The sequence below is a fragment of the Lissotriton helveticus genome, chromosome 7 (genome assembly GCF_964261635.1).
Source record: "Lissotriton helveticus chromosome 7, aLisHel1.1, whole genome shotgun sequence".
Classification (NCBI taxonomy): domain Eukaryota; kingdom Metazoa; phylum Chordata; class Amphibia; order Caudata; family Salamandridae; genus Lissotriton; species Lissotriton helveticus.
The window spans coordinates 1943559116-1943585857 of NC_136068.1; the positions used below are offsets into that span (position 1 = coordinate 1943559116).

At 47.6% G+C, this 26742-nt stretch overlaps 1 protein-coding gene across 4 annotated transcripts in view; it reads right to left on the reverse strand.

Moving 5' to 3' along the window:
- LOC144770958 (uncharacterized) overlaps positions 1-26742 on the reverse strand; it is a 48426-nt gene that overhangs the window by 12375 nt on the left and 9309 nt on the right. For all 4 annotated transcript variants that reach the window (XM_078655808.1, XM_078655805.1, XM_078655807.1 and 1 more), the window contains exon 2: positions 26550-26641. The gene's annotated coding sequence lies outside the window, so the exon portion shown is untranslated. The remainder of the gene's footprint in view (positions 1-26549; positions 26642-26742) is intronic.

A 26742-nucleotide genomic window follows, 5' to 3' on the forward strand; every position in this document is an offset into this window, starting at 1 on the left:
GATTGTTGTTTCCTGGCTTATGGACATTCGTGTTTGGTTTTGATTATTAATTGTTTATTACTTCATTATATTGAGTAATAGTATGACTAGAACATAACTGACTAATATCTGATATATTTTTTGTGAATAGTAGATGACATTTTTTAATAAGAGTTAAGCATTAAAACATCTAAAAAATATTTTAAAATCCTTAGCTGGACAACAAATTTTCCAGATGGACAAACCACTTCCTCTTCACATCCATGAAATTCTGGGGTGTCCCTTTGCCACAATGGAAGTGCACTCACTTAGGAGCACTGTTCCCTGTACGGTGTGCGAAAGCACACGCGCCAATGCTTCTCCAAGCGTGCAGTGTCTTTTGTGAAGAGCACACACAGAACATCCTGCGTGAGGCCGTTCACACCGCCGCTTTTAAAAACGAGCAGTACAAAATGTTTTCATTTATTTACCTGTAAAGGGAGGCTGAGGAAGAGACCACTGTATAGTTCCCCAAGTTGCACGCAAACCTTGCTTCGTGAATTCTGTGTCTCAGCCTCCACAATTTCTTTCATCCACTCTTCCTTGAATACAAGGCAACATTTCTTCCTTTGTGGTGAAGCATCGTACTCTGCAGAAGGTACAGCTTTGCGTCTGAACATATTTGTAATAACTGGGTTTAGCCTGCTATGCCACAATGCCTGCAAAATAAAGGAACATAGCTAAAGTTGATGCCTATGCTCATGATTGCAATCTGTCACTTAATACAGAGGCTTTGCCGGCAAAACGTAGAGTGTAATTACCTGGATTTCTGTCCACTGCCTCGCCCTTTCATACTTAAATGTGGCACTGTCTGTAGAGCCTGCAATAGAAGTAAAGTTTGTTACAGCAGATTGTGAATTTGTGATACAGCAATATACCATGTGCACCATAAAGGAACTCTACCAAACAATTACCTGCTCTGCTTGTTCTCACGTATTCCCGTTGAAATGTGTGGGGTACACTCTGCGAACCCTACAACAGAAGAAAACATGGGTAAGGTATGTTGTTATACTACAATGCACAAGATGCACCACAGTTTACCAAACAATTACCTGCTCTGCTTGTACTCACGTATTCCTGTTGAAATGTGTGGGGTACACTCTGCGAACCCTACAACAGAAGAAAACATGGGTAAGGTATGTTGTTATACTACAATGCACAAGATGCACCACAGTTTACCAAACAATTACCTGCTCTGCTTGTACTCACGTATTCCTGTTGAAATGTGTGGGGTACAGTCTGCGAAACCTACAACAGAAGAAAACATGGGTAAGGTATGTTGTTATACTACAATGCACAAGATGCACCACAGTTTACCAAACAATTACCTGCTCTGCTTGTACTCACGTATTCCTGTTGAAATGTGTGGGGTACACTCTGCGAACCCTACAACAGAAGAAAACATGGGTAAGGTATGTTGTTATACTACAATGCACAAGATGCACCACAGTTTACCAAACAATTACATGCTCTGCTTGTACTCACGTATTCCTGTTGAAATATGTGGGGTACAGTCTGCGAAACCTACAACAGAAGAAAACATGGGTAAGGTACGTTGTTATATTACAATGGACAAGATGCACCACAGTTTAACTCTACCAAACAATTACCTGTTGTGCTTGTACTCCTGTATTCCCGTTGAAATGTTTGGGGTACAGTCTGCGAAACCTACAACAGAAGAAAACATGGGTAAGGTATGTTGTTATACTACAATGCACAAGATGCACCACAGTTTACCAAACAATTACCTGTTGTGCTTGTACTCCTGTATTCTTGTTGAAATGTTTGGGGTACAGTCTGCGAAACCTACAACAGAAGAAAACATGGGTAAGGTATGTTGTTATACTACAATGCACAAGATGCACCACAGTTTACCAAACAATTACCTGTTGTGCTTGTACTCCTGTATTCCTGTTGAAATGTTTGGGGTACAGTCTGCGAAACCTGCAACAGAAGAAAACATGGATAAGGTATGTTGTTATATTACAATGTACAAGATGCACCACAGTTTAACTCTACCAAACATTTACCTGTTTGCTCTACCTGTACTCCCGTCTGCCTGTACAACTGTATTTGTAGCACGGTCTCACAAACCTGCAAATGAAAAGGGGTGCAGATTGTGAATCTATTTACCCAGGACCCCCAAAATCCAATGTGGAACATACACAGAATGACCTTGTCTTTGTGGGTACTCATGGCTGACCACTCAAATCCAAATACCTTACAGACTGCAAACATGCAATTGAAGACAAGATGGTTAGCAAAGGCTCTAAGAGTTACAAACAATGAATGGAACTGGCCCAAATACTCCAATAGGAAAAACGACCAAATAGTTACCTGGGAGTCCAGTTTAGAAAAATAAACACGTGCTCCTGTGCTTCATTATTAGCATCGATTAGGCTAAACTTATCTGCACCTCCCCACACAATCCAGCCACTCTCCTGCATTTTCTTTACCTTTTGCCAAGTCAATGTTTTAACAGATATGTATCCCGTTCACACACATTTGCATGTAATCACATTTACAATGGACCATGGGTACTCACAAATATTTTCCAATAGGTCAAAAATATTTGGTTGTGGTGTGACAGAGGGCCGCACTGATGCGTGCAGGGTAGTGGTCAGGGACTTGGGAGGTATTAAGGTGGACTTGGAGAAGTCTGTACATTTAGTGGCTGAACAATGTGGTACCAAAAAGCTTGGGATCAAACAGGCTTCTCCGCTTCTCTTTGGCTGGATAACTCTGGAGATTGATGGACCAGCTGCAGAGAGATCTGATTTTGTCTAGTGGAAGTTTTGACTCATTATAAAGTAGCGGAGGAGTGGGTACAGCACACTGGGGCGCGCTGCACAATTGTTCAACAACCAAACTGTGGCACCCCGCTAACTCGCTCACTACTCGCCGATACCAATTAAATAATAGATTCATAAATAGTGAATGACTTACTTGTAGCTAACAGATGGTGATAGATGAGCCAAAAATAGGCCATGAATCTGGTGCTGGGAAGCACTTTCCAGTCATCCGTTCACATGGCTACTGGAGAATCCTCGCTAGTGAGGTGTTGGCTCTGCCCTGCAAGGAAACCTTGCTTATGTAAACAAATATTTAAAAAGGGATGTGTTCTGACTTTGCTTGTGTGGCATGGCATTTTATGTATTTTTATATTGTCACATACAACACAGGTTTTGCAGATTGTTCACATGGTCACTGTTCGTGCATGTAATACATTAAAGTGTGTGATGAAAGCCTGAAGCCTAGAAAACAAGCCTGCTTATTTTCTAACATGTAACGCGAGGCTGCGGGCAGATTGAGTGCCTTTGCTAAATGTAGGAGAGTAGGGTCTGCAATCCTATGATCACCCAGATTTTTGCTTTTTGCTGCACTGGTTTACGACTTTCCCTGGCTGTGGGCCTGCTAATCAGACCCACAGCCTAGCTGTTCTCTCTATCCAAATTGTACTCAGGTACTGAATTGGCACTGGGCCCTCTCCAAGTCCCTGTACCCAGGGCTGAGGTGCACCCAGAAGTCTCCCAGGGGCTGAAGCATGTATTATGCCACCCCTGGATTGACTAACTAAAACTGACACAACTGGCTGCACGACAGCTGGGGCAAGGTGGTGTACTCACCCTTTGCTTTAGATATAGTATACCTATATCTAACCCTAAAAATGGACACACAGATCTCCTATCAGTCACTCCTATAGCAGGCCTTAACAATCCTGAAGGCAGAGTGCTTGGAATCGTGTGAGATGGTGCTCTAGCATGAGCTGAGCCTGTCTGCGGCTTTCGGGATCCATCCCTTAGCCGTTTCCATGATATCGCATACCATATACTCTTAAGTGCATTATAATCCTCGCGGTTATGTGCCAACTCTGGTATCGCTTTATCAAAACATGTCGAGTAAGGTGTCATACGAATTGGAATACTAACCCCTCGCCAATTCTGGCGACGGGGTTAGCATTCCACCCTTCTAGAGGGACACGACATGCCTGTAACCTATAACCCGGTTAAAAGTCAGACAGAGCCTTAGCATCCACAAAATGGATGCTGCCACCGAGACACAAGTCTGCCCTCCTGCTGCTGGGAGTCCTCCCAGAGCAGGAGATAAGGACAAAGGGTTTCCTGCCAGGGGCGGTGCCAGCACCGTCCCAGACAGGGTTTTGTGTATTGTAGGTAGGCAGGGCTTTAGAGGAAGGTGACTGCACGTGGCACCCCGGTGCTCACTGTGCATAGGCTGGCTGGAACCAGTTCCAGGGTCACTCCAGACCCTGTGCTGGGGAAAAGCCCGCCAAGGAAGTGGGTGTAACCACCCCCCTCCTGGTCCCACCCCTAGGGCAGGACCTAGTCGCGTGCCAGCCCCCTTTTACAGGATAAAGGTAGAGACTGGCCCCCTTCCAAATCAGATCATCTTTGAATCCTGAAACTACTTTCTGCGAAAGGAACTCAAGACTTCTTCCTAAGATTTCTCCCTTGTGACTAAGGAGTAGTCACCCTGCATCCGCAGGCACCATCTAAGAACACTGCGGTCTGCTGCAAGTCCTTCCTCCGGAATCCGACTGCCCAGCTCGACGAGAACCGGCTTCCCTGGCACCTCTGACCTCTACCCACCTCTACAGCCCAGCTGAGAACCGTGGGTGCGACGAGACCTCAAGGGACCGGCCATCTGCAAGACTGCACGACTTCTTTCCAGCAAGCCCGCCGAGTGAATTCCTGGTGAGTGCTTTGGGGTCCGAGAAGCCCCGACTCTGAGCAGCTCCAGCTCCGAAGTGCAGCCCCCCAGCATCTCCACGATCTGCGTGGGGCCCTCCTGCTTTCCGCTGCTCACCGCGTTGTTTGGCTACTAGCCCGTTGGCTTGTGGCCTTCCTGACGACGCCCGACGACATTTCTGCTGCTGGTCTGGTTGCTCCAGACTGGCCCTTGCTCCCTTCCAGAAGAGGAGCACCCCGGACCCTCCTGGTCCCCTCAAGACGCCATTTTGAGTCCACCGCGTGGGCTTGAATTAGCCAAGGCTTGTTGCCCACTCCTGGGTAACTTCGACGCCGACGACTTCATCCTTCGTGGGACAGCTCGCACCTCCATCCTGGTCGCCGACAACGCCTCCTGGTCCGAGAGACTGCAGAGCCCAGCAGCGCCCACTCACCTGACTGCGGTGACTTCGCCCGGTGCCATCCTGGTGCCCACTTAATCACTGGCTAGTGATTCAAGAACTTGGTCCCCTCTGCTTTCAGGTTTCTTCTTCCTTGATCCAGGCTTGGATCCATCGAACTTTTCTTCACTGGTCGCCTGCCAGCAACTTCTTCCTTCCAGGCTCCTGGTCCGGCAACGAGATCCCCGACGTCTTTTCAGACCTATGCAGCTGCAGCCCCTGGGCTAGGTAACTTCGGCACTCCGGTGTCCCAGCATAGCCTCACTATCCAAGGGTCAGGATCCACTGTCGTTTTCTCCCTACCAGGTCGGGTTCGCCCGTGAACACTAACTTTGTGAATTCTAGCTTCCATAGACTTTGTCCCGCATCCCGCGTGAGAGTGCACACTCTGCACCCGAGTCCCCTGGGCCTCCTAGTAGTAATCTAACGATTCCCTAGTCCAGTCCTAGCGATTCCAAAGCCTATTAGAACTGTTACTTACCTGCTAGTAATTCGCATTCCACTTTTAGCGTATATGGTTTTTCGTGCCCCTCGGGCATTTGTGTAACGTGCTAACTTAAAAGTATTTTCGTAAGAGTTTTGTTGTGTGCTTAGCTCCCTGTCTCATAAAGAGCCAGGGTAGTCTTGTTATAAATAAATACACTGTTTATTTTCATAACAACTTGTGTGGTGTCCTTTCACTGGGTGTTCAAGGGGTAATGTGATGGTAAAACAGCTGGCTTAACACGCCCTCTAGAGTCTTAGCCTTAGACTGCTCGTATCCATGCTACTAGGAGAGCTGGTCTATAAGGTTGACTTACAACCAATCATCAATAAGGGTTGTTTGGACTGATATATAGTGATCACTAGAATAGTGAGCACTGCACATCAGGCCAACTTCTCACACTAAAGTATCCATGTTAATCGCAGCTCATGAAGGGACTGCGTTTAACGTGGATATTTAAATAAAAAACACAATCTGCCCGCAGCCTCGCTTTGCTACCACAACAATACAGCAAGTCTGCAAACCGGGCAGATTACCCTAAAAAGCACACAAGCGGTGTTTTTAAACTTGCTGCATTGTTTTGTAAGTAAAGCAAGGCTGCGGGCAGATTGAGTGCTTTTTAGGTCTCGCCTGTCGATGCGCATGCGCATCGAGCAAGCGAGACTATAGGGGCTCATCGACTCTTTATCTAACTTGCAAGGAATCGTGGCGATTCCTTGCAGTGCCCGTGACTTTTAAGCTCAATGCGCATGTGCATTGAGCTTAAAAGCGCGTGCACAGCCGCCCGCATTCCTCCGACACCTTTGAAGTGAAGCTTAGCTTCACTTCAAAGGCCCGGCTTCTTCACACCCACATGCCGCTCTGCCCCGCTCCGCCCCCTCCCCTGAGTCATCCTGCCTGCCCCTTCCCGCCGTGTCGCATTTCTCCTCCCCCCTCCCCTCTCTTCCCTCCGTCTTGTTTCTTTTGGCGATGTTCTTGTTTGTTTAAGCACGTGAGGTTTTGTTAGCTGTCCCGATGTTTTATAGCCTTACACGTCTTACTCGCCTTTAAATCTGTAAGCAGACACTCGTTGTGTCACGTATTCAGCGCGGCTGCTGCTTGGGATCATGTGTTTTTTTTAAAAACAAGCAATTTAGTTATAGAAAGAGGAGGGCTCTATATGCTTTGTAACCTGTGTCGGACGTATTTCGCATGTTTGCTGCTTGGGATCAGGAGTTTTTTTGAGGACAATATGCTTTTAAACGTGTTGTACCCCCTGAATATAACTATTGTAGCTGATGCTAATTGAAAAGGATCGAGGAGGCTGCGCTGTTACAATCTAAATAGCAAAGTGCTCGAAATTATTATTAATGTGCAGCGCTACTCCGTGTGATATTTTGTTAGCAATCCCGATGTTTTATAGACTTTTTGGTAAAAAAAAGAAAGACGAGTGCCTTACTCGCTTTTAAATGTGTAAGCAGACACTCGTTGTGTCACGTATTCAGCGCAGCTGCTGCTTGGGATCGCATGTTTTTTTTAAGAACAAGCATATTTTAGTGGGCAGGCACAGGAGTTATTTTTACAATTCAAGCAGCGCTAAACATTTATGTGTGAGGTAATATACGGAGCTAACTAACAAACAGCACTTACGTTTATTACATTCCTAGCTATGGTATATTACAGATTTGCACTTTAAAATGTAAGGTTTTTAACTGTTAAACGGTGTGCGTCTTTATGCAGGTTTACTTATTGCCAATTTCACCCGTAGTTGTAACCGTGCTTTTTATCAGCACTATTTACATTACCTAAAACATATTTGTTTTGTTAGCACGGAATGATGTCTTTTTTGTACTGTGTATGATGTGCACAGATACAAAGCTACGCGCACAGAGGTAGCTAAAACTGGATTTGGTATCGTTGCCGCCACATCCCTTCTGATTTAGCATAAATGTAGTTTAAACCGCTGCCATGCAACTGAGGAACCGGTTCGGCTCTCTGGGAAACGCGGGCTCTATTGGTGCTGCACACCGGTTGGTTATTTAAACTATAGTATTTTCACCTCCTGCAATTGTGTTTAAAAATGTTTGGCATCCCGACAACATATGTCTACACCCTGTGGTATAACATACATTTTAAGTAGAGCTATGGCTGTGCATTGCGAACACGCCACGGTGATCTGTTTATTTTTACAGCAGAGACTGATGTTTTACGCATAAGAGCTTTTTATATTTACAAGTAAAATCCGTAGTACTGCTAGCGAAGAGCTCTGCAATAGGACTATTTAGTTTAAAATAAGCAGTCCGTGTGCGTGATAATTAATAAAAAAGAAAACATATAAATGTAGAAAACAAGTATATGCTATATAATAGTGTACTCCTTTGCCCTGTGCGTTTTGCACATGTGATAGGTAATGCAAAGTAGCTTGCATGGCATGCTTTCTTGAGCACAGACGCACATCTTTATTGCGCTTCCTGGAGATAAGCATAAGTTTTATATTATGCTTTTGGTCCACCATAAAATTAATTGTGTTCTCTTTAGAAGTGGAGCTGGGGCGTGGGTTTTATCACTTTTCTCGCCGTTTGTTTACAAACCTGTTGCAGAGGTTAGCTGCATCTGGTACTTTGTTATAAATGTTGCGTTAAAGATGTATTGTGCGATAAATGTAGGCCTTATTTTCCTATGTCTTTTAATAATTGTGTATGCTTGGTATATAGTATTATACAGCTATTTGTGGTTTAACTGTATAGTTAAAAAAAATACTGTTACAGCTTAAACAAAATATTGCAGAGGTTATGAGGGATTTTTAAACGTGTGGAATTTATCTAAAAAAATCTAGAGCCCCACACTCCTTTAAACCTGTAAGCAGACACTCGTTGTTCAGTGCATACAGCGCGACTGCCACTTGGGATCCGATGCTGTCTTTAAAGCATCAAATGTAGCTTTTAAAAACGGGGCCCCACACACCTGTCAACCCATATGCAAACACTCGTTCTGCAGCGCATACAGCGTGCCTGCCACTTGGGATCTAATGTTGCCTTTAAAGTGTGTCATTTAACCTTTAAAAAACGGGGCCCCACATGCCTTTCAAACCATAAGCAAACACTCGTTGTGCAGCGCATGTAGCATGTCTGTTGCTTACAATAAAGCAGCTCCCAGCTATGCATAAGTGGTTTTATTAATTACCCACCACATTATCACTCAGCACCACCACAGCACCACTCAGCAGCACTACAGCATCACTCAGCAGCACCACAGCACCACTCAGCACCACCACAGCACCACTCAGCACCACCATATTATCATTCTGCACCACCACATTATCACTCAGCACCACCACAGCATCACTCAGCACCACCACAGCATCACTCGGCACCACCACAGCACCACTCAGCACAACCACAGCACCACTCAGCACCACCACAGCATCACTCAGCACCACCACAGCATCACTCAGCATCACTCAGCGCCACCCCAGCATCACTCAGCACCACCACAGCATCACTCAGCATCACTCAGCGCCACCCCAGCATCACTCAGCACCACCAGAGCACCACTCTGCACCACAACAGCACCACTCAGCACCACCACAGCATCACTCAGCGTCACCCCAGCATCACTCAGCACCACAACACCACCACTCAGCATCACCACATCATCACTCAGCGCTACCCCAGCATCACTCCGCACCACCACATTATCACTCAGCATCACCACAGTATCACTCAGCACCACCACATCACCACACAGCACCACCACAGCATCACTCAGCACCACCACAGCACCACTCAGTACCACCACAGCACCACTCAGCACCACCACAGCACCACCACATTATCACTCAGCACCACCACAGCACCACTCAGCAGCACCACAGCATCACTCAGCACCACCACAGCACCACTCAGCACCACCACAGCACCACTCAGCACCACCATATTATCATTCTGCACCACCACATTATCACTCAGCACCACCACAGCATCACTCAGCACCACCACAGCATCACTCGGCACCACCACAGCACGACTCCGCACAACCACAGCACCACTCAGCACCACCACAGCATCACTCAGCACCACCACAGCATCACTCAGCATCACTCAGCGCCACCCCAGCATCACTCAGCACCACCAGAGCACCACTCTGCACCACAACAGCACCACTCTGCACCACAACAGCACCACTCAGCACCACCACAGCATCACTCAGCACCACCACAGCATCACTCAGCGTCACCCCAGCATCACTCAGCACCACAACACCACCACTCAGCATCACCACATCATCACTCAGCGCTACCCCAGCATCACTCCGCACCACCACATTATCACTCAGCATCACCACAGTATCACTCAGCACCACCACATCACCACACAGCACCACCACAGCATCACTCAGCACCACCACAGCACCACTCAGTACCACCACAGCACCACTCAGCACCACCACATTATCACTCAGCACCACCATATTATCATTCAGCACCACCACAGCACCACTCAGCATCACCACAGCATCACTTAGCACCACTCAGCACCACCACAGCATCACTCAGCACCACCACAGCATCACTCAGCACCACCACAGCATCACTCAGCACCACCACAGCATCACTCAGCACCACCACAGCATCACTCAGCACCACCCCAGCACCACTCAGCACCACCACAGCACCACTCAGCACCACCCCAGCATCACTCAGCGCCACCACAGCACCACTCAGCATCACAACATCATCATTCACCGCTACACCAGCATCACTCAGCATCACTCAGCACCACCACATTATCACTAAGCACCACCACATTATCACTCAGCACCAACACAGCACCACTCAGCATCACCAAAGTATCACTCAGCACTACCACAGCATCACTCAGCACCACCACAGCACCACTCAGCACCACCACATTATCACTCAGCACCACCACATTATCACTCAGCACCACCACAGCATCACTCAGGGCCACCACAGCATCACTCAGGGGCACCACAACATCACTATGCGCTACCACAGCATCACTGAACGCCACAGCATCACTCGTCGCCACCACAACGTCACTCCGCGCCCCCACAGCATCAATCTGTGCAACCATTCAACAACAACTGGTTCAAATATGTTCTCTCAATGTTTCAAGCTTTATTACAAATGTCACAAAAAGATGTTAATTTTTCACTTCTGTTCTTGGATTTTTGTCACAATAAAATACACTGAACATAATCTTCACAAAGGTTATTTACAAAAGTTTAAGCTATTGCCATTATAAATTACAATAACTTTTATTTAAGTATTAATTATAAAAAAAATAAAAGCCATTGTTATTTGTAATATCAATACATCTAATTCACGTAAATACAACACTTATTGCATTACAAATGCTATAGGTGTCACATTTGCGAAAGTTATAACTATTGGCATTGTAAATGACAAAGCTATTAATTTAGCTATTTTCAAAACCAACACATAAACAAAAAATGTGTCATTTACAATCCCCATAGCTCAAACTTCCCTAATGCGAGACCTATTGCATTGCAAATGCTTGTTGTTAAAGTATCCTTGTTAATCGCAGCTCGTGAAGGGGCTGCGATTAACATGGATACTTTAACAAAAGCACACAACCCCCCCCCCCCACAGCCTCGCTTTACAAATAAAAGAATATAGAACCAACAGTGCGTGCACTCCCGGGCGGCAAAACAAAAGCGAACCTAGCAAAAGCCAAAAGGCCAGCAAGTGGTCACATTAGAACACTTACCTCCGCTCCCGAGTGTTCAGTCACTCCAAAGTGGTCACTTCCGCCGCCGTCCTCCACAATCAGGAAATGCCAGTTTTTTCGCGCCGCGCGCCTTTTAAAACGGCGGCGGCGAGAATACTCTCATGGGGCGTTACATCTCTGCGCACTCCACACATGGCACAACGCGCTCTGGGGTAGGAAAGTGCGCGCGGCCACGCGCGTTCCTGGGAACAGTGGCCATTGGTAATAGAGCGCGGCTGGGGGCAGATTATGTTCGTTTTTTAAGGTATTAATGTTAATTGCTGCGCGGTGTGAGTGCTGCAAATAACAAATACTTTTAAAAATGCTCACAATCTGCTCACAGCTGTGCTCTAATACAAAAGACATGCAGCAAGTTCAGAAGCACGGCGTGTGCTTTCAGAATCACAAATATATATTAGTGATTCTGAAAGTACACGCTGCGTGCACTAAACTGCAACAGAAGGACAGCACCTCTGACTTGCTACTCCGTGTCTGTACATTGTTCCACGCACCATACATACAAGCTACTTCCACGGTACTGTGTATTGTGCAGAGTTATTACAAGGGCAGGAGGGGTGAATCTGGAGTTGGTAATGGATTACCGCCTCCTGACTGTTCTTGTTAGCTTTGGACTACAACGCCACTTTTATTCTGGCTTGCAGGATAGAGTGTCGTGTTGTGACCTGCTCTTTCTGGGGCAAATTCCAGCCCCTGTAGGAATAGGTAACTTGAATATTGCCACAGAATATTGTTTTTAAACTTGTGCTGCAGAGACCAGGTGGATCAAACACTACAACGGGGTTGATTTCAAGCAAAGCCTGCAGTAAAAGCAAATATTGGATCACACACTTCCTGTAAGGCTTTGTGAGCAAATCTACATTTCCTACTTTAATCCCAGTTTACATTCTCTTTTTACTTTTTGAAAGATCTGTTTAAATAGCTATTTTTTTAGGATTAAAAAACCGGTATTGAGAGGTCTTTCTTTTTTTCTGCATCTCTCAGATTTATGGTTTGTGTTTAGCTTTCCATTAGAACATATCTAGGGACAGGCAGAATGTCTTTTTGCCTTGCTTTATTTTTAAATAATGGGACAAATTTGATATATGTACAGAATTGATTTGACCAGGCACTACCAGTTGTTTATAGCATTAAAGCGTTTGTCTGTGTTCATTAGTGATTAAAAGAGGACAGTTTGGCGCCGTGCTTTATACTTAAAGTAAGTGAATGCCTAAAAGGCGCCTTTGCTGGGGCATCTGTGCGCGTAATAAATCCGGATAAATAAATCCGGATAACATGACCTGCCAGAGTACCTTATGCATTTATCTTTGTTTGCTGATACTCATCGATGAGATATCTTGCCTTTCTAATAAATTCTGTTAATTGACGATTGAGTAGTGGCACTCTTTTAAAGATGTTGTCTTAGTATGTTGTACCGTGTTGTTTTTCTTATGGCTTGTTTGGCTAATTAAAGAATTACTGAAACTCGAGTAAATGACCATGTAGAGAATTGCGATTTTCATTGGAAGGGAAGGCAGATTTAGATTTTTGACAGTTCATGGATGGAGGTTACAGATGAACTAAATAAGAGCCTTTCTCAACTGAACAAAACCCCTCAATCATTTATGAATATCCTGATGCAGTCCTAAAAACTCCGAAATAGTCCTGAACACGCAGAAGCCGTTCTGGGGCTGCCATGCATAACTTGGATAATCCCAAAATCTAGAGATTCCTAACCGTGGTCTCTTGTTTAAAGAAATTAAAAGTCAAGCCGTCCATGTGCGTTTTTGGGAGTTTAATCACAAATTCCACCTCTTTGTTTCCTTCCTTGCAATCTCTGAACTATAGAGTTTGATGCTTGCGGGACCTTGATACCTGCTTGCTATTTGGTTTCTTTCAGGTCCTCATATCTTACAGATCGTGCACGAGCTGTCGACATATGTTGACCCAGCTGGAAATATCTTCACTTGGACTGCTGTTTTGTTGAAATTCTGTCAGCATCTATACATCTGAAAAGTTTCATAGTGACATTTGTTCAAACACCTAATCACCCTTTTACTATTAGCCTTTTCCGCACCATCACTTTTCTGTTGTCTTTGTGTTCTACTTGCTAGCTGTGATAATATGAGCTCCATTAGGTTTAGCAGGATACTTAAAAACAATGTATTAGGAGGACAATCCTAAGTACAACTAACGTCTCCAAAACCTGTTTCTGGAACCTACTTTAATTTATTTGTAATCTGGGTAATGTGTGAGAGTCTATTACAGACATCTTCGGACAAACATGTTTTAGTTTCATACAACATTCATAAAAAAAATCTTTTAGAACCAAACAGGATCTCAGATATGAGTAATGGGAGGATGGCACAGTGATTATTTGCAGTACTGTGTTACAATATTGAAAACATGCATCACTATCCATGAATATTAGCTATAAACACATTTAGAATTTGAACCAGCGTGTCTGCACTGTTTGTGATTAGGCCAAAAAGGACACGAGAGAGCTGAATCTGGATCATAAATTCAAAGCTGATCCACACAGGGGCCCCCAAAATACGTTTGGCCCAAGGTCCTCAAAATCCTTAAGATGCCGCTGCTGTGTAGTTAGAAGAGCAGAGGTACACTGGCGAGGCAGGTTGTACCAGTTTTCTAATATATATTAGTGTAGCTTTGTCGGATTTGCAGTTGCTCTGCTCTGCACCTGTTCATTTCCAACATGACAACCAGTGTACGCCAATCACCAACACAAAGGTCTCCCCCAGGGCCAGACTGGCAGTAGCAGGCATCGGACGTTTGGCAGGGAGGCTGGAAGGATGGGGACTGGTTTTACAGCAATGGGTCCGGGTTTGTTACAGGGGGCCGGTTAACAAAAGCAGCAGCTTCGGGGACCGGTTTTGTTAACCCCTTCGCTGCTAGGCCTTTTCCCTTCCTGTGCTAAGCCTTTTTTTGGCAATTTGGGGTAGTGTGCGCTTAGGCCCCTGTAACTTTTTGACCACATGAGGTATCCACGCCAATTCTAGGTCCTTTTCTTCCAACATCATGTGGATTCTAAAGGTGCCCAGGGTTTGTGGATTCCCTTGGAGGAGTCCCAGAAATTAAGCAAAATACAGTGAAATTTTCGTTTTTTTAAGAAAAATGGGAAAAACGGGCTGCAAATGAAAGCCTCTGGGTTTATCCCTGCAAATGTTGTCAAAAAAGGGTTTGCGGGGCTGAAATCTCAATTTTCTCAGCTTTTAGGGAATGACAGTCTTTTGTCAGAGAACCAACATTTTTCACACAGTTTTGGCATTTTTCTGGGACATAGCCTATTTCTGCTATTTTTAGAGCTTTCAACCTCCTTCCAGTTAATGGTTGAAATGAGTTTGAAAGCAATAATGGATCCTGGAAAGCTTTACATTTTCGAAACGTAGACAACATTCTGAATTCAGAAAGGGGTCATTTGTCTAAATCCATGAAGGTTTCTTTATAGAAACTAACAGTTAAATATTGGAATAATTGAAAATTAGTTGAAAAAAACAGCCTTTTGTCTCAACGTTTTCACCTATAACTTCTTGTAATTTTGACAGTTCTTTGAAAGCAATATACCGTTACATCCGTTAGACCTTCCTGGTTGTGGGGATATATAGGACTTGTAGTTTCACCAAGAACCCGACGAACCCAGATCCAAAAACTGAGCAGCAACTTGCAATGGTATTTTATTATTTACTGGGTATAGAGCACTTATTCTTGGAAAATGTATACATGGAAAAATCGGTATGAAAGACACCTATGTATTTCTAAATTGGGTACAGTGAGTGTAGAATCAGTATATATTTGCACATTTTCAAAATTGGGAATACTCATACTAGCATGAGAATTATTGGTCATTTTTCAAAAAGATTTTTTTTTACACAATGTCTTTCATTGGAAAGGGAGAAATGCAAGAAAACTCAATAGGTAATAACAGTTGATTTACAAATCTGAATTACCCTAAGTCTCCCGATAAAAACGGTACCTCACTTGTGTGGGTCGGCCTTGTGCCTGCGACAGGAAACAGCGCAAAATGCAACGTGAACACACCACATTTTTGCAGTTAAAAATTGACCCTTTTATGGCAAAGTGCCTAGCTGTAGTTTTTGCACGCTAGCTCTGCCAGCACCTAGGGAAACCTAGCAAACCTATACATTTTTGAAAACGACACACCCAGGGGAATTCAGGATGGGGTTCTCGACTGCCTCCCACCAGGTTCTGTTACCCAGAATCCCTTGCACAGCTAAAAACTTGACAAAAAAACGCATTTTCCTCAAATTTATGTGGTGGAAAGTTCTGGAATCTGCGTGGATCAACAAATTTCCACACACCCAGCGTTCCCCCAGGTCTCCCGAAAAAAATGGTACCTCAATTGCCTGGGTCTGCCTAGTGCCTGCGACAGGAAACAGCGCAAAACACAACGTGGTCGCACCTCAATTTCGCAGTGAAAACGTGCCCATTTTTGGCAAAGAGCCTACCTTTTGTTTTTTAACCCTAGCTCTGCCGGCACCTAGGGAAACCTAGCAAACCTTTACATTTTTGAAAACTAGACACCCAGGGAAATTCAGGATGGGGTGACTCGACTGCCTCCCACCAGGTTCTGTTACCCAGAATTCCTTGCAAAGCTAAGAAATTGCTAAAAAAAACACATTTTCCTTACATTTCTGTGGTGGAAAGTTCTGGAATCTACGTGGATCAACAAATTTCCACCCACCCAGCGTTCCCCCCGGTCTCCCGAAAAAAATGGCACCTCACTTGCCTGGGTCTGCCTAGTCCCTGCATCAGGAAACGGCACAAAACGCAACGTGGTCGCACCTCAATTTCGCAGTGAAAAATGGGCCTTTTTTGGCAAAGTTCCTACCTGTCGTTTTTTAACCCTAGCTCTGCCGGCACCTAGGGAAACCTAGCAAACCTGTACATTTTTGAAAACTAGACACCCAGGGAAATTCAGGATGGGGTGACTCGACTGCCTCCCACCAGGTTCTGTTACCCAGAATGCCTTGCAAAGCTACAAAATTGGGGGGAAAACGCATTTTCCTCACATTTCTGCGGTGGAAAGTTCTGGAATCTGCGTGGATACACAGATTTCCAGCCACCCCCCGTTTCCCAAAGTCTTCTGAGAAAAATGGTACCTTACTTGCGTGGGTGGCTCAAGGACCCGCAACAGGCAAGGGCCCAAAACCTAATGAGGCAACATCAAAATTACCTATCACAAACCAACCTGGTTTTGCAAGGGGGTTCCCATAAGTTTTTGGCCCGGGGCTCGGCGGCCATGTAGGGAAACCTACCTAACCCATACATTTCTGGAAACTTGAGACCCGGGGGAGTCCAGCGAGGTATAGCTTGCGTGGGTCCCTCATCATTCTCCTACCCAGAATCCACTGCAAACCTCAAATTTCGCTAAAAAAATAGCTTTCTTCTCACATTTCTATGTGGAAAGTTGTGGAATCTACGTGGATCCTCAAATATCCTCCCACCCAGCGTTCCCCCAGGTCTCCCGATAAAAATGGTACCTCACTTGCGTGGGTAGGCATAGTGGCTGCAACTGGAAAAGGCCCAAATCGTACGGTGGAGATTTAAAAATTACCTATAGCAAAGCTACCATATTTTTTTGGGGGGGGGCCCTGAGTTTTTTGCCCCGGGCTCGGCGGCCATCTTGGGAAACTACCAAACCCAAACAGTTCTGAAAACTTGACACTCGGGGGAGTCCAGCAAGGTATGGCATGCATGGGTCCCCCAACTTTTTCCTACCCAGAATTCCCTGCAAACCTTAAAATTAGGTTAAAAAAACACTTTTCCATACATTTTTGTGTGGGATCTCCGTGCCGGCACAAATGTCCTACCACCCAGCGTTCCCCTTGTTCTCCAGACTAAAATGATACCTCACTTGTGTGGGTGGGCCAAAGGCTCCCTCCACATCCTCCGCAAGACCTTCAAGTGGATCCCCCGAGTCAAGGAAGACAGTCACCGACGCACTCATCACCAGCAGACTAGACTATGGAAATGCACTCTACGCCGGCATCAACAAGTCCTTTCTCCGAAAACTCCAGACAATACAGAACACCGCCTCCAGACTCGTCCTTGGCATCCCCCAACATAAACAAATTAGTCAACACCTACAAGTCTCCACTGGCTCCCCGTAGAGAAAAGAGTCACTTTCAAAATCCTCACTCACGCCTATCAATGCCTACCCAACAACGGACCAAAATACCTCAACGACAGAATTGACTACCACGTACCCAAAAGAAACCTCCTATCTTCCAACCTCACACTGGCCGAAACCCAGCGCATCCACAGAGCCACAGCAGGCGGAAGATCCTTCTCTCACATTGCAGCAAAGACCTGGAACAAGCTACCGGCAGACATCAGAGGCGCCACCTCCCTGAACACCTTGAGAGTGACCACTGTGCCTCTCGAGGCCGGGTCACCCCCTTACCCCCTCACCTGCTCGCCTGCTGATCCTGCCTGCCGCCTTGCCTCCTGATCCTGCCTGCCGCCTCGCCTGCTGCTCCTGCCTGCCGATTCCGTCGCCCCCCAGCACCCCCGAGCGGCCCAGCCACAGCTGAGCCGGCCGCTCGCCACTTTTTTCCCGACGCTGGCCCCCTGCGGCCCCGCCCACCACCGGCCCAGCCCAGCAGACCCGCCCTCCCGTCCCCCTTCTTAAGGGGAGAGCCTGGTAGCCGCGGGAGTGACCACTGTGCCTCTCGAGGCCGGGTCACCCCCTTAGCCCCTCACCTGCTCGCCTGCTGATCCTGCCTGCCGCCTCGCCTGCTGATCCTGCCTGCCGATTCCGTCGCCCCCCAGCTCCCCCGAGCGGCCCAGCCACAGCTGAGCCGGCCGCTCGCCACTTTTTTCCCGCCGCTGGCCCCCTGCGGCCCTGCCCACCACCGGCCCATTGGCCCAGCCCAGCAGACCCGCCCTCCCGTCCCCCTTCTTATGACGCCCCCTGAGCGACCGCGCAGCGGACGCGCGCAGCGGACGCGCGCAGCGGGAGCACCGCATGAGCGCCGAAGGTGCGCCAAAGGTAAGCCCGTCTGCGCCCGTCCGCACCTGGCCCGCGCCCAGCGCCAGGACCCCTGGCCCCCGAAGACCCCAGCCCACCCGCCGGACGTACGACGCCGCCACCCTCAGCGCACTCAACACCGGCCGAATCCCGGGATGCTACCGAGCCGCCCAGAGACGAACCCACGGACCCTTCAGCTGCCACGCCTGCAAGTTCTCCTGCATCCGGGCCTGCCCCGCACCAGCACCCGCCAAACCGATCACCAGCAGCAACCACCTCAAGTGCATCCTACTCAACACCCGCTCCGTCCACAGACACATCATCGAACTCTGGAACCTCCTCGACACCACAGATCCTGACGTCGCCTTCCTCACGGAAACCTGGATGAACGACTCCTCAGCGCCCGACATCGCCATCGCCATACCAGAGGGCTACAAGATCACCCGAAGAGACCGAGGCAACCAGACGGGAGGAGGCATCGCCATCATCTACAGGGACACCATCCGCATCACGACCAGCCAGGCCGCCGACAACCTCACAAAGTGGATCAGCAACTGCGCAGACGACCTCGCCCCACTGAGGACCCCGCCTAGCAGACCCAGCAGCAAGAAGGCCCCATGGTTCACCAACGAACTCAAGAGCTCCAAGAAGAACTGCCGAGCCCTCGAGAAAGCCTGGAGAAGGGAGCCAACACCGGACAACATGACCACCCTCAAGCTCGCCATCCGGAAGCACCATCAACTGATCCGCGCCACCAAGAAAACAGCATTCAAGGACCGGCTGGACAACAACGCACACAACTACAAGGAACTTTTCAACATCGTGAAAGAGCTCTCCAACCCCAACGCCGGAAACAACGACATCACCCCGTCGCAAGACCTCTGCAACTCCCTCGCGTCCTACTTCCACAACAAGATCGCGGACATACACAACAGCTTCAGCCCACAAACAACGCTCCCAACGACCGCACCAACGCCCCCCACCACCACCCTCAGCGCCTGGACCCAGATCAACACAGAAGACACCATCTGCACGATGAACTCGATCCACTCCGGATCCTCGACCGACCCGTGCCCCCACCACGTCTGCAACAAGGCCGACGTTGTCATCGCACCCCACCTGCGGGACATCATCAACTCCTCCTTCGACACCGCCACCTTCCCGGAGAGCTGGAAGCACGCCGAACTCAGCGCTCTACTAAAGAAACCAACAGCGGACCCCACCGAACTCAAGAATTACCGCCCCATCTCGCTCCTCCCGTTCCCAGCCAAAGTCATCGAGAAGACCGTCAACAAGCAGCTGGCCGCCTTCCTCGAGACGAATGGATCCCTCGACCCCTCACAGTCGGGCTTCCGAGCCAACCACAGCACCGAGACCGCCCTCATCGCTGCCACCGATGACATCCGAGCCATGCTGGACAACGGTGAAACAGCGGCCCTCATCCTCCTAGACCTCTCCGCGGCGTTCGACACTGTCTGCCACCGCACCCTAGTGCAGCGCCTCAGCAACATCGGAATCCAGGAGAAGGCACTGGAGTGGATCATCTCCTTCCTCGCTGGAAGGACACAGAGAGTCCGCCTACCACCGTTCAAATCTGCAGCCACGGAAGTCATCTGCGGCGTTCCTCAGGGCTCCTCGCTCAGCCCCACCCTCTTCAACGTCTACATGAGCCCCATTGCGGCCATCGCACGCCAACACAACCTCAACATCATCTCCTACGCCAACGACACCCAGCTGATCCTCTCCCTGACCAACGACCCCGCCGTCGCCAGAACCAACCTCCACGAAGGGATGAAAGACGTAGCCGAGTGGATGACGACCAGCCGCCTGAAACTGAACTCAGACAAGACGGAAGTCCTCATCCTGGGCTCCTCACCCTCCGCCTGGGACGACTCCTGGTGGCCCCCCGCCCTGGGCACCGCACCCAAACCGACAGACCACGCACGCAACCTGGGCTTCATCCTGGACTCCTCCCTCTCCATGACCAGACAAGTCAACGCCGTCTCCGCGTCCTGTTTTAACATCTTGCGCATGCTACGGAAGATCTTCCGGTGGATCCCCACCGAGACCAGGAAGACGGTCACCCAGGCCCTCGTCACCAGCCGACTGGACTACGGCAACGCCCTCTACGCCGGAACCACCGCCAAGCTCCAGAAGAGACTCCAGCAGATCCAGAACGCCTCGGCCAGACTCATCCTCGACATCCCCCGGAGCAGCCACATCTCCGGACATCTGAGAGACCTGCACTGGCTCCCCGTCAACAAGAGAGTCACCTTCCGTCTCCTCACCCACGCACACAAAGCTCTACACGACCAAGGCCCGAGCTACCTCAACAACCGCCTCAACTTCTACGCTCCCAAACGCCACCTCCGATCGACCAACCACGTCCTCGCCGCCGTCCCCCGCATCCGAAGAGCGACAACAGGAGGAAGGTCCTTCTCCTACCTGGCCGCCAAGACCTGGAACACCCTCCCGACCGACCTTCGTCTGACCCAAGACCACCTCTCCTTCAGGAAGAAACTCAAGACCTGGCTGTTCGAGCAGTAGCGGCACCCCACCCCCCCCCCCAAGCGCCTTGAGACCCTCCGGGTAAGTAGTGCGCTCTATAAATGCCTTGATTGATTGATTGATTGATTGATTGAGGAAGACCTTCAACACCTGGCTCTTCAGCTAAACAGATCTGCTGCCTTCCCCCCCCCCTCCCCCCTTCAGTGCCTTGAGACCATCATGGGTGAAAGAAAATGCCACAAGGCACCACTTACTCTTCTCCTGTTATAAAGCAATATCATAGTCAGGGCCACTGACTTATGTGGCAGGAAAGGACAAAATTATGTGGTAGGGTTGACTAAATTATGCACCAAGAAAGGGCAAATTATGTGGTATAATGCGGCACCATTTTGTAACAATATTACTTTGATATTTTGTCATTTTTAAAGTAGGAAACCTGTATGGGCATTGGTTGCACCTCATTAGTACTAGTTTAACACTTTTAGCTTTAAGCAACTGGAAGGTGATCAGTCCAGCTTTGCAAAGGGCCTTCCACCGCACGTCAACATGTGTTGCTGCATTTTTATTAACTTTTGAGCCAGAAACAAAAAATTATTTTGTTAAAATCTGCAGATTATGCGGCAGATGCTGGCTTATGTGGCGAATGCGGCAATTCTATAATAATGCAAAAATCGTCGCATAATTCCAGTAGCCCTGAACATAGTGCCTGGGGGGGCTGTAACTGCCCGAGGATGGACACCAGCAACTTAGAGGGCATTTACAGGGGAGAGAATGTGGTGCAGATGGTGCCACTGGAGTGGGTGGGAGGGAAGTGGCCCGCAGAGGGCAATGCTTCACTGAAAAAGCTGCTGGCAGAAATCAATAATAAAACTAATAGGAACTACAACAAAAGTGAGGAGGTTTTGCTTATATCTTTGGTAGTGTTTAATGAATCCTCACAAAACTTTCCAAAAAATGCTGTATTTTGCCTCGTTTGTGCATGGAAAGTTTTGGGGTGATCTGTCAAGTGGAGATCCCTTTTTTCACAACTCCTGCTTAAAGGATCACCCTGAAGCTTTCCATGAAAGAGTTGAGATGGATGAGACTGACTTTTTTTGGAAAGTTGCATATAGATTTGTCAAACTGTGCCAAAGTTATAAGCAAACCAACAAAAAAAACACATTACTTATAAAACCAGTGAGACTATAGGGATCATCAATATCAAACCACAGAATATATAGTAATTGATCATGAGAAAGCTTAGCAAATGATACAGAGAAAAGTTACGTACACGGGTTGGCTCAAAAACAAGATGAAAAGAAGGCCGGCCCATCGACAATGCATATGTAGTCATAGTTGTATTCTGGTGCAGTCAGGACTAGTTATAGTTATAATCTTGACAGCAATCTGCCCAATAAGTCCTGAATCAGAGCTGAAGGGGGGGGGGGAGGCGTTGGAGACGGAAGAAGAGAGGGTGGTTAGGAGAGTCTATGACTTGGAATACCCAGGCTTAATGATGATTTTCAACTATTGCCTCATCGCACTCTTTAGTTACTGGACAACCGACGCTTGAGATTCAATCAATTTTTTTTACTATGTCTACTCAAATTTGTTTGCCTTACTATGAATACTTCTTTTTTTAGACCAACTTACTGTCAATATACACTCCTACAGCAATAATTTGTGCAAAAATAATATAATATTATCAGAAGAAAAAAACTTTTGGTGGGAGGGAAAGGACGAAAATTAGTAGGAGGCGTCCTCCCGCTCTACTATCAGTGTAAATAACAATGAATAAAATCCTAAATACCAATGATGTCGTGGGCAATGGGTCCCCTGATAAAGGCCAACAATCAGAAGGGAACACTCTTAAAGTTCTGCCACTGGAGCAACACATGATTTTAATTTTATTCCCATTGAATTGCAAGAAATTTGGGAATCGCCAAGATGAATCGTCCCTCCTACACCTATAAAAGATAGTTAATGGGTCAGGGGCTGTGCAATCAATGGATACATCAATTATGTACCACCCGCATAGTTCATAGATTTTACTCCATGAGATGTAATTAACAGCATGAGGGGGCGCAGACAAAGAGTGAATAATGTCCGACTCAGGGAAGATCCTTGAGGGACATCCCTTGTAGGAGAGTAGGGTCTGCTATCCTATGGTCACCCCAATTTTTTGCTTTTTGCTTCACTGGTTTTCGACTTACTGAGGCTGTGGGCCTGCTAATCAGACCCCAGCCTGCTGTTCTCTCTCTAAATTCATAATACATGTGCTATAGGTACATACCACAATTGGAAATGGACTCCTTGTCAGCCCCTGTACCATGCACTATAGGTGCTCAGGGCATAGGTGCCACCAAGGCCTACCAGGGGCTGCAGCATATCTTTTGCCACCCCTGGCTGGTTCGTAAATTGACACAACTGGCTGATCACTCAGCTGGGGCAAGGTGGTGTAATCACCCCTTGCTTAGATATAGTATACTTATATCTAAACCTATATCTGGACACATATAAACCTGTGAGCCACTCCTATGGAAGGCCTTATCAATCCTGGAGGCAGAGTGCGTGGTTTAATGCGAGATGGAGCTCTAGCATGAGCTGAGCCTGTCTGCAGCTGTCGGGAACAACTCCCTAAGCTGTTCCAGGATAATGCCATACCATATACTATTAAGTGCATTATAATCCTCGCGGTTATATGGCAACTTTGGTTTGGCTTTATCAAAACATGTCGTGTAAGGTGTCATACGATTTGGAATACTATCCCCTCGCCAGTCCTGGCGACGGGGATATCATTCCACCCCTCTAGAGGGAGAAGACATGTTACTTTACTGTAATGCGGTTGATTTTTAAAAGAGCCTCAGATCCACAAAATGGATGCTTCTGCCACAGACACGGGTCTGACCCCCTGTAGCTGACCGAAACTCAGCCAAGGAGGCCTGGACAAAGGATTTCCTGTCACAGGGAGGTGTCACACCACCCCAGACAGGAGATAGTGGATTGTAGCAGGGAGGTTTGAAAGAAACCAAACACTGCTTGGGGCGCACAAGGCTGCCCCTTGCATAATCCGGCCAAACCGGTTCTGGGGCCCACCAGCCGCTGTCCCAGCACGGCCTGGATCAAAGGAAAGGGGTATACCCACCCCCTTCCTGGGTCCCACCCATAGGAGGGGACCTAGCAGGTAATCCAGCCCCCTAGATTGGTATAAGAATGGGAGCAGTGCCAATGCACTTTAGATTATCCTGATGAAACATAAGAAACGAAACTCTGGACCCTTCGACATCCTACTCGACGTAGAAGACTGAAGAATCTCCCTTGTGGTCAAGGAGTGACCACCCTGTGCAAACAGGCACCATCCAGCACCTCGACGTCTGCTTTGTTGCAGTTCCCGCCGGAACTCGAGCGACAGAGATCGACGAGATCAAGCTTGCCTGCCTTCTTACAGCCCGATCCACAGTCCCTGCAGAGCTGAGACCCGTGGAGGCGACCGGAAGCGTGGGGCACGCCATCTTGAAAAGACCACGAGACGCTGACCGTGCAGCCCACGAGTGACCCTCGAAGCTGTACACCGGGGTTTGAGAAGCCCCAACCCTGAGCCACTCTTGCACCGAAGCTCACCTCTCTACACTCGACGAGTGCTGTGTGGGGCCCTTCTGCTTTCTTTGGCTCAACGCGTTGGCCCGGTCACTTGCCAGCTGGCTTGTGGCCCCTGTGCCGGCGAAAACCTAAATACGACTTGTGATTCTGGTTGCTCCAGATTTACACTCGCTCCTCTGAAAAGGAGCACCCGCTCTGACCCTCCTGGTCCGAGTGAGAAGCAATCTTCCAGTTCCGCGTGGATTGCTTTTGCCAAGTGTTGTTTGCTCCAATCTTGAAGCCGACAGCGCCGACGGTGAGAGCCTACGTGGGACAGCTCGTGACCCGCTCCTGGACGTCGCTGATGCCCCAGAGCCCACGTGGCAGCGGAGAGAAGCTCCTCGACAACCACCTGATTGCGCCCGACATTGCCTGGTTCCGTCCTGGTTCCACCCTGGTCACTGCTGAGTGACCCAGACTCTGTCCCCTCTGCTTTCAGGTATTTTTCTATTCGGATCCACCCTTGAATCACACCGGACACTTCTCCTTCACATCGCCTGCAGCATCTTAAGCTTCAAGCACCCAGAACCTGCGTGACGAAACCCAACGCCACTTCGACCCTATGCACCCGCTTCCTGTGGGTGAGGTAACATTGCAACGCCGGTGTTCCCACACTGGTACACACCTCTAGGGTCTGTGTCTAAAGTTTTGTCTTTCTAGGTTCATCGGAAGTATCCTAAAACTCTATTTGTGTAACTTTTACGCACCATTGACTTAACCTTGGTGCATGCGTGTGCTTTAAGCACTGCACCCGAATCCCGCGGGCTTTTCCCGACTTCAGCATTGCTTGTCCCGACTGCTCCCAGCGATGCCCTAGGCCTAACCACTGTTCGATTGGTATCTCTTATACCACTTTCTTAATATATGGTTTGAGTGGCCACCCGCCCTCATCCATAATTGTGCAACTTTGTATGTTATACTGTGCTTTTGATTTAACGCTTGTGCCCCTTTGTCCATAAAGGGTACTGGGGATTATTTTTAGAAATAAACACATATATTTTTATAATATATACTTGTGTGGTGTCCTTTCATTTGATATTAACACGACCTCTTGAGTTGAGCCTTTAAGGCTGCTTAGTCTATGCTACCCTTAAGATAGCTTGCCTACAAGGTTGACTTACAACCAGACACCATAAGGGGTTATTTGGACTGATACAAGGTGGTTCCAGAATTGGAAACATCATATATCAGGCCAACTTCTCACATCCCTCCTCACCTTTTTTAACACAGTCTGAAAATGTGGAAACTGTATTGCCTGGTGCCGATCATAAAACTAAGATTTACAACACTTTTGTGCTTTCCCTTTGATACCCACCTCCTCCAGTTTAGAGATAAATATATCATGGGACACTGTACCAACTGCTGCAATTACGATCTCACTGAAAAAATGTCATCTCACAACATCACTTTTTCTGATTTTCACATCACATGTCAGGCAATACCTTGGATTCAGTGGAAGTGACTTCTCATTTCTTAATTCCCTAAACTGACTTCAAATGTCAGATTCTTTTTCAGTTTAATTCTGCCTTACCCTATTGCTTCCACTCAAGTCAAGCAAAACATATCAAAGTTTGTTCCTTCCCAAAGTCTTCTTGACAACTTGTTCTTCTTTAGTTAATCCCAATGTAACAATGACCTAAAATACCAATTGATGCTTCTGGCAATTGCACAAGCATGATATTTAGTATGTGGAAAGAAAAGGTTGTTTCTAATATTCATCCATAATTTATCAGCTTCCAACAAAGGCACAAATGGTGTCTGGCATCTCAGTTCGACCTCGCATTATGCAAGTTCACAGAATCATGGGAAGTGTGACCCCTACCTTGACCTCTCAAGGATGCGACTAAGGTAGTGACACGTGGGGTCCTCCGGATGTAAGCTTGAGAAGCATGGTGACTGGTTCATGCTCAGAACATATTACTATCACCTCAGACACAGAAGGAACTAATTTTAACGAAACCCCACCCATTTGTAGTACCCTGCACTGTGATGGTGGTCCCCGACAAGGAGAGAAGTTGCAGCTTCAGTCATTACCTGCTGGCTTAGGTGACCCTGGATTCCACAAATTGCTTCTGCCAAGGCGGAGTACGTTTTGGTTTCACCAGGGATTCAGAGCCCTGTAGAATCTATGAACCAGGAAAGAAGAAAAGACAAACTGATGTCAGTTCACAGTAGGCGTTTGTCATAGGGATTTGCAGACAATGCGCATAAGAAAAATGAAAAGTCA